Source organism: Manacus vitellinus, unplaced genomic scaffold (genome assembly GCF_001715985.3).
Source record: "Manacus vitellinus isolate BGI_N305 unplaced genomic scaffold, ASM171598v3 scaffold_17_pilon, whole genome shotgun sequence".
Lineage (NCBI taxonomy): Eukaryota > Metazoa > Chordata > Aves > Passeriformes > Pipridae > Manacus > Manacus vitellinus.
Window position 1 is genome coordinate 3947444 of NW_021939256.1, and position 15139 is coordinate 3962582.

Sequence of the window (15139 nt, forward strand, 5' to 3'; positions counted from 1 at the left end):
GACCAGTTCACTTCTCCGTGCTGTTTCCTCTCCACTGCAGGATTTGTCAAAATAAGGTCACTGTAACATGGTTTTCAGAAAGAGCTTCCTTGTGATGCCTGAGATGTTGAAACCTGGTTACATGGAAGGATGAGTAGGAGTTAAGCCCATTACACTACTACCCTCTGCACCACTGGCCTTCAGTGAGCTCTTGGGTGGAAGTGAAAGGGACAGTTTAAGCCTATAAAGCCCTAAGTAGTCTGACAAGGATCTAAATAATAATTGCAGAATAAACTGCTGAAATCATTATTCTGCTGTGTAGCCTGTGAGGGTACCAGAGAAGCAGAGTCTCTGCAGAAGACATGACAGGCAGCCAGCATTTTACCCCAAGGGATCTTCATTCTTACTCTTCTCACCCATGGCATTTGTTGACTTCTAGCATGCTGTAACTACCAATACTCTTCTTGTATTTCAGAGGAAAAGGCAAGATCAAAGTTTGAGAAGGTGGGGAATAATTGATGTGAGTATACAACTGAGCATAGGATTATGTACTAAGATTTATACACTAAGAGGACAGATGTATGTGGGCACCTGTAACTATTGCAGTGAATCCACGTGTTCATACTTTCTCATCCCAACATCTGTGAAAACTATCTATCCAAACTTACAGATAAGAAAGTGCCCAATTTAATCCAGAACTTATTCAAACATTAATGCCAGCTCACAAGCATTTCTTCAGTAACGTTTCTCTCTCTTCAGATCTCAGACAAGTGATAGAAAGACAAGACAGTTGATCAAAGTAAAATTAAACCGCCTGTGGCTGAGATTAGGGAAAAAAGTAATAATTGCTAAATGAGAGAAGGCACTTCCCTGCTAATCGACACACTAAAACCTTAGGTCCGTATTTGAAATGCCATGGACTTCACAAGTCTGTGGGGGGGAAGGCTGGCTTGACATTAACTGTGTGCTGCTTGGCACTCAAGGGGATAGAAAAACTGCAACAATTAAGTTTTCAAAAGACTTTTTAGGTAATTCAAATTTTAAGTTTCAGTTGCTCTTTTAATCATTGTTGTTAGCAGACAGGAATTCCTATGAAACAGACTGCCAAGAAAATGGCTTATTTTCAACACCCTTTATATTCCTGTCAAAATTGAAATGGGATAACTTCATTTGTCAGTCGTTTTGCATTTTGCAGTCCTTTTCTTTCTCTTTCTGCTTCTGTTATTTAGAGAAATAAAAAAGGGAGCACACAGAAAATATTTTTTCTCCTTCATTGCTGCACACTTGTTCCCACCCAAATCTTCAATTTTGAAATTAATGGAATTTTCACATAGGACAATATAATCAAAAATTCCTCTAATGCACTTCAAAGTGTGTTTACTGTGTGCTGATGCCATCCCTTGTCACTCCACAGGGAATTGCAGGCATTCCAATACAGAGCACTCCTGAAGATGCTTTTGCATGGAGAAGTAGTGTGAACTGTTTATGGTCTCTCAGAGCTGTTTAACAATAATCTCCATTCTCAAAAGAAGAAACAACTCTAAGTACTTCCTTCAACCCCTCAAATCAACTTGCTATATCCTATAAACATATTTATGAAGAGGATACACACATCTTCTTAGAGCTTATTTTAAGGAAAATGTCTGTAAAGACTGAGTCAGGTTTGCCAAATGAATGTCTTTGCATACTGTGTAATCCAGAACTGTGTTTCACAGACCATATTAACATGAATTGACCACTTTTATGAAACCAAATACAGCTTGGAAAAATATAGACTTATTCATTATAAGAAGAAAAGTTCTGCTCTCCTCCAGCTCATCATTTTCCTGTCTCAAAGATGCCAGACAGATGGAATTAGAGTAGTTTAAAATTATCATGTTGCTTTTTGAGTTAACTAGTACCAGTATGTTTTACTTCCTTCTGACCTTTACACTATATTTTTTGTTGTATATTTTCTATTCTTTCCAGATGATATGTTCATTTTGACAACAAGGGTCCTCTTCTGCTTGGAACACAGTGCCCTGTATATATATGTATATATATATGTATATATATATGTATATATATATGTATATATATATGTATATATATGTATATAGGTATATAGGTATATATGTATATATATGTATATAGGTAAAAGCATATATGAGGAGCATTGCACAACTATAGCTTAGAGCATAAATAAATTGATAATGACTAAACACAAGCAAGTTCAATTAGAATGATAATATCAAAGAGGAGCAGTTCTGTAGTGTGATCTGTAAATGGTACCTTGTGCCAGATACTACTCAAAACCTGTCCCTCATTGCTCTACTGAACCACTGGATGGCATCAACCTGTAACATTATCAGTTGCTGCTGCTTTTGTCTTCACACTCTTTTGATTATTCTACCATTTACTACTGCTACTATAAAATCTGTGCACTCTTCATCTAAAACACCAATCCTGTGAGAGCAGCCTTTGGGAAAAAAGTTAACAATTTATTATCCTAATAGAGATACTAACTGTGATCTTATCGCCATTTCAGTAACTGATTTTAATTACACTACAACATACAGCACCAGCTGCACAATACTTGAAAGAAATCTTATTTATGCAGTTCATACAGTCTAGTAAACTTGTTAAGGACTCATAAACCATTTATGCTCAACAGATTTTAAATAAAAAGATAGTTTTAGAGTATGAAGTCACATACTGCCAAAGGTATTTCTTGTTTTATACCTGTCAGTATCTGCTGGTAAACCAGGAAAACTTTATAATGAGTCATATTCTATGAAGAAGAAATACTGCTTTTTGTAATATCTGAAACTCAAATCTTGGATTTTTACTGAATATTCATTTCTAATGGTTATGAAAAAACATGTGTCTCATGTTTGAAAAACTTCTTGTCAAAGGTATTCATTTCACAAAACATCTGGCTATATAGTTAATGCTGTCAGTGGGAATCTTTGTAGGATGAGTTGTTTCCACACACATCACACTTTGCAGCAATGGAGCCTTTTATAGACTCAGTTCTACCTTCAAGTATATCTGAACAACTCCATTTCAAGCCAATGCAAATTAGAAAGAAGAACTGTGCTGTTTTTATAGTTTGGCATCCCTGATAGCCTCCTTCTAAGAAGAGGAAAAGTGCTTGACTGGGATGTTCAGACTATTATAGATAAATGTTGAAATTCATTAGTGCATTTGTATTGTGGTACTGTCAAATCTGTACATGAGTTTGTACACACTAATCCAGTTATGCTAGGTACATCTGGCATGTGGTACTTGAATGGATGGTCATTGCAAAAAAACCCCATACCACACAGCTAAACAGGACTGAGAGTACACCTTATGTATTCCCTATAGAAATTACAAACTTTTTCACTGCCTTTACAGGGTCAACTAGCCAAGATCTCCTGGTAGAAGCCTCATAGTTCTCATTCATGTTACAATTTGCTGTCCTGTGCCCATCAGTGTTTATGCCCTCATGCTGTTTATGCTTCACTTGAGGGCAGGAGTCAGCTTCATTTATCTCTGAAATATTCAACAATGAGCATCCACTAACTGTCCTTATAATTCATGCTGGGCTGTCTTAATTAAAATGAGATTTATTAGAGGGAAAGAATCAAATTAAACTTTAAGCAGAGTAAAAACAGTCAGATTAATGTCATGATAAATTTAAATCTCTAGGCCAGATTCTTTCTCTTTTTTAAGGTTGTAATATATTAGATAGATAAGAAGGAATTTAAAAACCCTATATTTCATAAAGTTGATTTGCTGCTACCCAACAGCAATGTGTTCTCAAGGCTGTATCCAACAAGATGATCCAAAACGTAAGGACAGGGATAGCTATCTTTCAGGCATCTGCCTTCACAGGTTTGGTGGCTAGATTAGATATGTGGTTGTAGACAGATATCCTCAAATAAAAACCAGCACAATCAGTATCTTGAGTGGAAAGCTGCCTAGAGTTAGGCATTAGGATGGCAGGGTCATTAAATCTTGCCTCTTAGGCATATCATCCAGATTTCGCTTTTTTTTTTTTCTCCAGCATGAAATACATTCATCAAACTTACCTCTGAGTTTTTCTTTAAAAACAAAGCTACAAAAGAAGTGGTCTTGCAGTCCCACATAAAAATTGGTGTCTTAGAGCTCTGATCAGGGAGAGGGTAACCACTTCCTAGTTCATTGAATAAAATGCAAAAAAAAAAAGTAACCCTGAGATTAAGAATCCATCATCTACAAAAGCAGTTTGTTTCTCCAAATAATAATGCAAAGTGACAAGTTTCCAGGAGACAGACAAATGTGCCTATGAAGAAGAGTCAATGCCTGAAACTGGGAGCTTAAACTCTGAGCAGGGAATTGAAATTGGTGTTCCAGTTCTTGGGCAAACAAGCTCACCATCATCTTGTGCCATATAAAGGGTTATGTTTTACAAGGAAGGGGCAAGTGTCACAGAGATTTGTTGGTTTTACTGAAGTCTAAGTTGTTCAAACTTAATAAGAGAAGTGATGCTTCCCTTCCAAGTACTGGTGTAAAACAATGTATGTGTTTGTTCCATCCTTCCAAGATTGAAGCAACTCATCATATGTATTATCATTCTGGAAGATTTTGAAGCAACAAATGGAGTGTTACTGGTTTAGGTCACAGCTGCACAATAGTCTTCAGCAGTTTTGGATTTAATTACATAACTCTGCTCAAGTTTCAGTTAAGATGCTTGAACTTTTTCTCTTTAATTCCAGTTTTTAATTTGTCTGTTAACATAGCCTTTTCCTTCATATTGTATATCAGCTCAGATTTGCAAAACTAAGAATAAAAGAAGGCAATCAGTAACATTATTCTTAGGCTCAAACTTCACTTCATAGAGCCTCAAGTCTTAACCAAATTTACTCAACCCTAATGTAACTCAGTCTGTGAAATCAGCTGTGCTGATGTTTATGCACACCAGTTCAAGATATTTGGACTTAGAAAGCATCAAACTGAGCAGCTCAACACTGGCTGATGCAGATATTGAAAAAGATATCTGGCCTTTCTGGCCCCAGATATTTTTGGTGTGGAGGGATGGAGTCTCAGTTTCCATTTCCTGCTACTTTATTCCATCATGGAAGGGAGGTGCCATTGCCACTGCTTGCTTCTCTTCAAATAAGATTAAGTAACGCCTGAAAGGATTTCTGATAAGTCTGCACCAATAAACTTCTACAAGTAAGTACGGCTGGAGGAGTGGTGTGCTTTTTGGTTTGAATGGGAGTTATCTTTCAGAAGAAAAAACTCTTTTTTAGTCTGGTTTGCAATGATAACTGACTTCAGGTAATGCAGAAGAGACAAATACTGCTAGTGTGCAGCAAAATATCATGTCAGCTGGTAGCATGCTTCTCAGTCTGTAATTCCCTCTATTATCACTTCTGCAGAGCTGCTTTGGTTAATGGACTGCATATTACAGTCCATATTGTTGTTTTTAGTAAGTGTGGTTAAAGACATGCCTGTAGCAATGCAATGAGAGTATCAGAGTATATAACCGAGAGGTTTCTGGAAAAATTCCTTTTTGTCTTAAAAGTCAGACTTTTCTCTGTACAGTAATGAACACCTCCCCTCCATTTACCCATGGGAGCAGACGTGCAATAGTTTCAGAAAGTGGCCTCAGAATCCAGGCATTTAGGCTGGATTTGAGATCATTGAGGAATTATTATGGCCTTATATTTTCATCTCAGCTGTACAATCTTACTCTTATTTTATTTATATTGGGAAAGGGAGCATAGATTAAAAACAGATTTATACAGAATAGACAGAGACCAGATTAAAATAGCCTGTCTGAATATTTTATCTAGTCTGACTCTCTGGAAGGTTCATCCAGATTGGTTTAGTTATATTGGAAAAAAATTACTTTTCTAAGAAAGCATTTTCTGCTTTTCCCCCTTTGACCCTTTCCATCTCTCATGCTGTCAGTTACTTCTGGATTAAAACCACTTTTCTCTTCAAATCCCAGACCAGTGAGTTCATGTCATTTGCTTGTAAAATCTGACAGAATTCATCATCCTATCAGAGAAACTGATTGGAACTTTATGACCATTCCAGTGATACAATGTCTGATCGGGTGCTCTGTCTGAAGTGGGTAGAATAGTTTTTTGTTCCTGGTAGATTAGCCACGTCTTTCATTTCTTTTGACATACATATCTGCTGATATATCTAACTCTGTTGTATTTTCCAGTTCCATCAAAATTTAATATTTCAAATGTACCTGTCATTCAACTGTGTGTTACTCAGTGAAAAGAGGTCAAGGTGCACGGATCTCAGATGACATATCAATTATTCTTGTCTGAAGACAAACCATGTGTTTTGGCTCTGTATCTTAAAAGCAAAGGTCCATAACTTAGATTTCTGCCAGCATGTTTCCTTCTCTTTATTAAATACAAATTATTTATAAATTTCATAGGTTTAAAACTGTCATAGTGTTGAGCAGTTTAACTTAAAATATTCCATTCCAGCATTTGCTGAACAAATCCAGATAAATGTTAGCACCTTCCCTCACACCAAAAATAACCTGAAAACAAATAGTGAGCCACTTATCAAAACAAGAAAGAAATAGTGTTTTCTGATTTATTGCCTATCATTTGAGCACTGTTTGAATTTCTTGCATGAATGATTAATATTTTATGAAAAGGAGAACAAATAGGGGACAGTCACTGTTCCGGAAAAATAAATTTGCTCTATTAGTATATATTAATTTGCCATAAAGTTCACAATGCTTTTAGATTGGAGAACAATTTTCCTAAGTCTTTTAAACTTAAATTGAGAATAAGTAAGTGCCTCACAAATTACAGAAATATAAATCTAGTTTGGGAAGTATTTTCTGACTCATACAGTAGCTAACCCATTATACTACTTATAGTAATGTCAACAGTATAAATGTCATTGTAGTAGTGGTATAGCTCAACAGGGGAGACACCAAGAATTGCACAGTTAACATTCAGATTTGCACATACACAAACTCCAGAAGAGGAAGAGGACTTCAAAAGCAATTGAATAAACCAGACTATTTCTGTATAATCCCTCCTCCCACTAACCAAAACAGATAACATTCACATGTTCACTGAATTTACTATAACTATATTTTTCTGAATACTACTCTTTATGCATCCCTTATACATAGGGACACTCCCATGTCTCTCATACTCCTTGACTGGCACATACATTTAAGGACTTCAAGTGCCCCATCTCAGAGTCTGTAGAAACTTGTATTCCATCTACCACTTTGAGTGACGTTAGAAGCACAGCAAGGTGATGATAGAGAGAAAGAAAAATAGATAATAGGGTCCACAGAGACAAAACATTTTGAATGACTGTCATTTCTTAAGAGCAAATAGATTTAGACTCTAGTAATAATGATTTTTTTTATAAGGATGCCAAAGGGCATCTGAGAAAGAGCCAGGAGCGTGGCCTCTTATGGCACAAAAGGGTATATTTTCAAGTCATTACTCATTCTCCTTCTTGTACTGACGGGATTGGTCTTTCACATTACCTGGAAGCCTGGGGATTACTGACTGTTTAAAATAGTCTGGTGGGTTGTTGTTTACACCTGGTAACTGCAGTGCTGTGAAAATTATTTCATGCTGAATGTATAAGGGTGAAAACTGCTCCCTTACACAGTGAATACGGCCAATGTAATGTGCACAGTGCAGTCTGTCAGGATGCAAAGTGTGACTTCTCTTTTAGGAAAACAAAATCATTGCAGGAGAACTGGATTGTCTGAGTTTCAATGCATTTTCAGGAAGAGTGGACGACTGAGGGTCCATATGCCTCCTGTTTGCATGTGTTGAGGCATGTGTTAAGACCATACATTTAAAGGGAGGGAAATATGACACTGCGACTGGTTATGCTCACCACTCCTGTGTGAAGACAACGTTAGAGAAGTGATACTATAAATGCCCACATGCTGCTTCGAACTGGCAGCCAGCTTTGAAGTAGCCTCAGGTGAAATCTTGCAAGTGAAGACATATGAGATAATGATGATTATAATCACATTGCAGTGCAAGGATTTAAGCTGACCACATTGATGATATTGACCAAAACTCTTGATGAAGTTGCTCAGGATCCCAGGACAGTTCCTATGGAACCAAGAATGGGGCTGAACACAATATCTGGATAAAATATCCCAAGATCCTAATGAGCATGACAAGGCTGATGTCACAGTCCTGAGCTGAAGATCCATATGGAAAACCAACTGAGCCATATTGGCTACATCATCCCATTTTCTCTTGGATGTGCATAAGGAAGCGATACAGATAGCAACAGAAATTTTTCCTGTAGCTCTGAGATGGAAGTAAGATATGCATTTCCATAAGATACAGTGGTTTACAAAACTTATTTGCAAACAATTTCAGAAATTGAAGAAGAAGAAATGGCAGCAGTAATATGTGGAAAGCAAGTGGAAGGAACAAATTTGCTGCTTTTTTTTAGGAAAAGATGTCCTGTGTCTTCCCTGTTTGCAGGATCGTCTTGTGTTAGGATCTCCGTTACTGATTTACGGATCAAGAAACATTCCCTCTGTCTGATCCTTTAACTGAAGTGTGGGCTTGAAATCTATAAAAGAATGGATGTGTAGCTTTCACAAAGAAATTCCTACCTTTCAGTGACATCTGTCATTAATTGGAATGATTCAACAACTTTTATCTATGAGGCATGAGGCATTACATCACAATTGCAGGGCCAGAAAGATGCGTGCACATTGATGGAAAAATGTGTGTACATATTTTTTTGTAATGTCCAGTATTTCAAAAAGATTTCTTAAATATATAGGGGAAGTCAGCGTGACTTTGAGTAATATCAGAACAGAGCATTAAGGAATAGGGACAGAGATTTAAAATGCAGGAAAGTATTCCACAGTAAAGGTATAATGTCAATGTGATTGACAATGGTAATGCCAATGGTAATGTCAGTCTAGAGAGATGTAATCAACAGAACTGATAATAAATATCAGTTTTTTTCAATTCTAAGGAGTTCCAAATCCATCTTCTTTCTCTACTTGTCTGAATTGTAACATATTTTCCAAGAAAAACACCCCTATTTAACCAAAGCAGGATTCCTGTAGGCCAAAAAAATCCTTATGGTAGTCATTATTCTTCTACAGAATTTGGATACAGTGACATGTAGAAAGAGGAGAGACCTGGTGACTGAATTGCTGTACTGAATGCAATTTGAATGGTAAATCAGAATATGTCTTTCACTGAGATTGAACTCTCTAAGGAGGAAGTTACAGAGCAATTAGAGACGCAATTACAGTAAGTCATCAGGACCAGATGGTATTTCATTCAAGGATTGAAAGGAATAATGTGAAAGAGTGTATTGAAGAGGATATTTATTCTGCAGCTTCCAAAGAGGCAGGTTTGACTCTCTCAGCAGAGTGAACAGCGTACTGAACAGTCCCTGACAGTTGTCCACCGAGTCTCTGGTGACACAAGAGCAAGTTCTGGTCTCTGGGTCCTTGCTGCTCCCTGAGAAAAAGAATGAGTTTCATACTGTAAGTCTGAAATTCAACACATTTGGATTCTGCAGAAAATTTTACTTTCTTATCAAGTGATTTCTACTGAGAAAAAGGTTTCAAGAGGTCAAGATGAAACTCTCAAACTCTACCATAATGTCAGATAGCAAAATTAGTAGAAATGTAGAAGGTATTGCATTTGTTCCTTCTAGAAAGAGGAAAGTCGTGGTTCAAGCTGGATTGGTTGTATCTATGAAGTAAATATAAAACTCTGGCTAGTAAGAGATGTGCCAGTGCGAAGAGCACTGGTTGATGTTAATCTGCAAACAGGTACAGTATAACTCTCATGTCAAGGATATGCCACAGGATTACAGGACTACCCAAGGGAATATTGTCCCATCCCAGAGTAAACTCTATGATTCTCCAGAATTAAACCCAGTTCTTCCCTGTGAGTTGTCCCTGAAACTCTCTTAGATTCTGTTAAGTGATAAATGCTTTATTGCTGTTGACCATATATATGGTCTTATATGGTCTGCAAGTTTGGACTGTTTTGTGTATTTGCTTTTTTGTCTGCCCAAAATTTAGCATAAGGTTCTTGCCAGCAATGGTGGGGAACAAAATTTTAGCTGAATGTAAAGAAAACAAAAATAAACAGATAAATGAAGACTTATATAAATTCAGACCTTTAAGACTGATAACAACTATTTCAATAGGCAGCATACATAGGATTTTACACTGAATGTGCATATATTTCAACCATGCTATGCTGGCCAATAAGAACTGATTAAATATTGAAGATGAGACCAATCTCTAACATTTAGCAGCTAGAAAACATGTTTTGTTTCTTTTTCTGGGCACATGTACATACTGAGCTAGCTCCGCTATATATCCAGAAACTACTGTGCATAATTCAGTGCAATTAAACCTACTGTTTATGCAAGTTATTCTTAAAATAGCAACTGTTTCCAAAGATAGCAAGGCTGCTCCTAAAAAGACAGTCTTGTAATCTGTAGACAGAGGCAACTTAAATCAGAGCCAGGAAAACGGTCTAAGAATCTAGTTTATAAGTTAGTAAGATGCTGATACTATTTCAGATGATTAAATTTAACATCTGATCTATCAGACAAAGCAAACAAAAAAAAAAAAAGAAGCACAAATTTTGGCACATTTTGTCCTCCCTCAAGTGTCCCTGTACTTACAGAGCTTTTCTTATGTGAAATGTCTCTGCAGCAACCACCAGCAGTCTCTACCCAAAAAGCCAATCCCATTCCTGGATGCCCACAGCTGATAAGTCAATTGAGTAACAATATATCTAGCTTTATACTAGGTTAGAACACAGAATGGCAGGAAACTGCCATTTTCACACTATTTAGTAGGGTTAAAGGTCAAAAAGTTATGTCCTTCAGAGTTATTATTAGGAATATTTATTTTACATATTTATATCAAGAGAGAACTGGACTGTGCATTACTAGAGTTTGCTGATTGTACTAAGTGATTTCAGACATTAAAACACTACAAAGTACTTAAACTACAGCAGGATTTGCACAAATTGGGGGGATTGGACCATCTTATACAAGATGTTACAGAAATGAGCTCTTCAACTTCTGAAAGCATAATGCCAACATTAACTAAATCCCTTGAAAACTTACTTTGGTTTGGACTGTGCAGGAGTATGAATAAACACATTTAATGAACTAGGTGGGAAAACTGAGAGAAAAGATTATGCCAGATAATACTGTGTAAGGTTTTTTATTCCAGCAGTTCCACAGCACTGATCCATATTTTTAAAAAATATTATCCAGACCCATATATTTATAATTTTGAATACATAATTGAAACTACAAGATGGAGCTGTAAGATAATGCACGTAAGCAAGTCTGCATTTATTAATTTTATTAACAAGACCTAAATCTGTAGCCCTCTGGAAGGGAAACAACTTTGGAGTGTTATGTTCACCAGCCATCTAAAATCTGAAGTCAAACTAAAAATCATGTATTATTTACAGTCTATTAAAATCCCTCTTGTCCCCTCAGAAAAAAAACTGCTGAATATAGCTAGAGAGTTTTCAGAGTATCTGGGATGGAGAACCTGTTACAAAAAAAGAATATGTACCCTGTTCCATTTAACAATCTACCTATGATTCCTTACATGATTTGCAAAGGCTGGAGACATGAGTAGCTGCCATGCTTCTGTGCTTTGATAGTTATCTGTGATGAATTTTTTCCTGTCTAGAATATGTTGAGTGGAAAGTGGCAGTGGCTCTGCCACTCTGTTTCCAGACACAGCAGTTCCAAAAACCGTCTGATGGAGCCTGACTATGGATTAGTACATCTGCATTCTGACAGTCCTTACCGATCTTTGTTCTTTGTTTTGGCTGGTAGGATGGCCTTTGGTACACCAGGAGAGCTGGCTTACGGATAGTTTGTTATGCTGTAACCCTAATTTGGGTAAAATTGCTGTCATCCCTGGCTTGAAACCATGTTTCCTCAGTTATTCTCCATAAAGTCTGTTCAGTTCACTCATTGATAGGTGAAATATCCCTGGCAGTCTCATGAGAATATTTGACAGGCTTGTTACCGAAACAAGAGATTCCACAGAAAGTACTGCAGGGAAAAGGCCATGAAATTACCATCCCAGGAAATGTTTTCTGCAACATTAGCAGAAATGCTAATGTTTCCTCTAAAGGAAAGACTGTAATTCTGATATTGTTGACTCACAGTGAGGATCGCAGTAAGATGCCTGAAGCTGTTACATAACCATGCCAAAGGATGGTTGAACCACACCTGCAACAGTCCATAAACAGCTGCAGAAAAAGCTCTGACAGAGACTATAATTTTTTTCATCTTCTGGGTTGAAAACTTCATGTATGGTCCAGCCACACCTGCTTTGGAAGGGGCAACATCTGGGGCAAGGAGTGGGAAAACTGGTAAAGGCAACATGCACTTCCATATCTGTTAATTCACCCTGTGTCAACTCAACTGGATTAAAACAGAAAGGAAGAAAGGTAATCACTGCACCAACCTGGATGAGTAGCTACACATGGTTGCTCCATAGTGTAAACTTGAATGCTTCAGGCTAGTTCATCAGACTGTGAATTGGTATAGTCAAAGCAGGTAAACAGAATGTTTGCCAGCTCTCTGCTCCTTCTCTCAACAGAACATGCCTTTAGATCTTCTAATGTGATCCACACTGTAACAGTCCTGTAAAGTGCTTTTTTTTTTAACTGAAAACTAATATCCTGTAAGGATGGTCAGCAGCATCTTCTTTTAATATTGAAAGTAACATAAATCTGTTTGTAAATAACAGAAAAAGTATAATATCTTTTTCTCCTGTCCGAAAGCACATAAAACATTACAAATCTCTAAATACTTTTGCAAATCTTGGTTATAGAGGTGCTGTGGTTTGGTAGAGAAGGACATCAGTCTATATCAAACTGTTTAGTTCAGTCTTCATATTAAGTTTCAGGGCCACACTCAACCCAGATGTAGAAATGCAGCTCACAGTAGCAGTCTTCATAGTTATGACAGTAAAATTTTAGCTATAGTAAAATTAAAATGACTACTGTAATAGAAACTGTGAGTAACCTCCAGATTTTAGATGTTCATGCATACCCCTGGCTTAAATAGAAACAATACTACCCTTCATCTTCTGGAGTTACTAGGAAACAAAATTATTGTAATTCTTCCTGATTTCTTTTTTTCCATAAGTCAAAAGTTAATTACTTCACAGATGGCAGAATGGTGAATTGAATGAATGCAGTCAGCTTGCCTAGAAAACTGGATTCCAGAACATATGCAGTGAAATGAGACAGAAAAAAGGGCTGGCAAACAATAAATATCTATTTCCTTTTTGCTTTAAATAGACTGAAAGGTCAAGAGAAATATATGGCTGATATTTGTCCAAGTAAATAGCAATATTACTAGGTATATTGGTCCACAAGAAACCTCAAACAGAAGGATAAGCAATAAATTGGTTAGTAAAAGGTATTCCTCCATAATAATTTATTTCTTTAATATTTTTAATCATAATAAATTGAAATAAATAGTCCTAAGTTTTGCTGCTATTCTGTCTTATTGCTAACAGTGATAGAGATCAAGTTTTTATTACACATTTAAGGGTATAAAGAAAATATTTTCGTGGTTTTTAAGTGCATTATATGTAGGAACATCGTAGATTGTAATTTGCAGCATTCATGATCAGCACACAGGAAACATTTAGTACCCATAGCAAAAGATTCCCTCTTATTCTTTTGTGCCAAAGCTGTTCTTCTACCTCACTGATTTAACACTGCCATACTATTAGGGAACTATACTAATAATGAGAATGGCTACAGGCATCCCAGAATGAGTTGAGCTCAAATATTAGGGAGCTAACATTAGAGACAAGGCTCAAAAGCGACAAAAGTAATGTGTCAGTTCTGGCTAAATTCATCAGACATGTCTACACCAGAAACAACAGACACAAGTGAATGCTGGGTTTTTCTTTAGCTTAATCTGCTAGGTTTAACTATTTCAAATTATACAGGTTTATGTCATGGCCATCAGCGCCTTCTCATGGAAGCCTAACTCCATTACCCATAGTCTGAGATTAGGGAACGAGTGTATTTAAAATCAGCTGTATATGACTAACCAGCTGATAAAAAGGTTGAATGTTTGAATTCAACCAGCTGTTGAATGAAGCAACATCTGTTGTCCAAATTGCAACACGTTATAATTAATTTGTTTTAAATTTGTTTAAATTTGTTCACTGTCTTCATAAGAGTTCTTTAAATATGACCAGTAAGGAGCCTTTGCTTTGGACTGCTACTGTATGAAATTAAATAGGCCAAGTCTTGCAGTAAAAGTTCTGCGATCAGATTTTGCTCCTCAGTGTATATTAAATATTTTCCTCATATCTCTTTACAACAGTGATGGCATTTAAATAGCCAGCTATGGATCCCTTATGGTACTAGTGAAAGAGTACAATCCACCATAGAGGAGTTTTATTGTGATGTGATACTTTGGCACCTGAGAACATGTGATTTACACTCATTCCTAATAATACATTTTACACCTGAGTTAAAAGATCCATTGGATTTGGAAGTGTATTCACTGGTTCTGTTGTGTTTAGCAGAATATCAAAATGAAGCAAACTCTCAATGCAATAGCCAAGACCTACACACAAGTCAGCAACACTAACACATCCCTATTTAGAGCTGAACTGTCAGGTATGGCAGTACTTTCAGCACCCTTGAAAACCTAATGGCAGGATGTACCAGGCTGAAGAGCATGGAGATGAAACCAGCATATTTCTACAGGGGTTGTCAGTGCTCAGATCAGGATTTTCATCCTCTACAATCAACTGTGCTTCAACAAATACCTTTCAGAAGGGCAGATCACAGTTTTCATTTATGTGACTGTCACCTTTAGTACAATAATTTGTACCTTATTGTGAAGCCTCTGTCTTGCTGGAATTTCACTGTACAGGCAAGACTGTAAAAGAATCTGGGAAATTTCAGTGACTGATTCCCTTAGCTACCAGCTGGGACTTCAGTACATATTTCCTCCTCATCTCTCAAATATTGCAGTCTGGGGAGAAAAAAGTCTGTTTTGGAAACAGATGCACTTAAAAAGTAGTTACAAAATGAAGCCCTATTTAAGCATAACCACGTTTATGCCTGTATTTTTAAAAAACTTCAGAGCTTGATCTTGGCAATTCTAGGCTAAT

At 36.8% G+C, this 15139-nt stretch overlaps 1 protein-coding gene across 1 annotated transcript in view; it reads right to left on the reverse strand.

The window, feature by feature from the left end:
- GABBR2 (gamma-aminobutyric acid type B receptor subunit 2) overlaps window positions 1-15139 on the reverse strand; it is a 370340-nt gene that overhangs the window by 82258 nt on the left and 272943 nt on the right. The gene's annotated exons all lie outside the window — the stretch shown is intronic.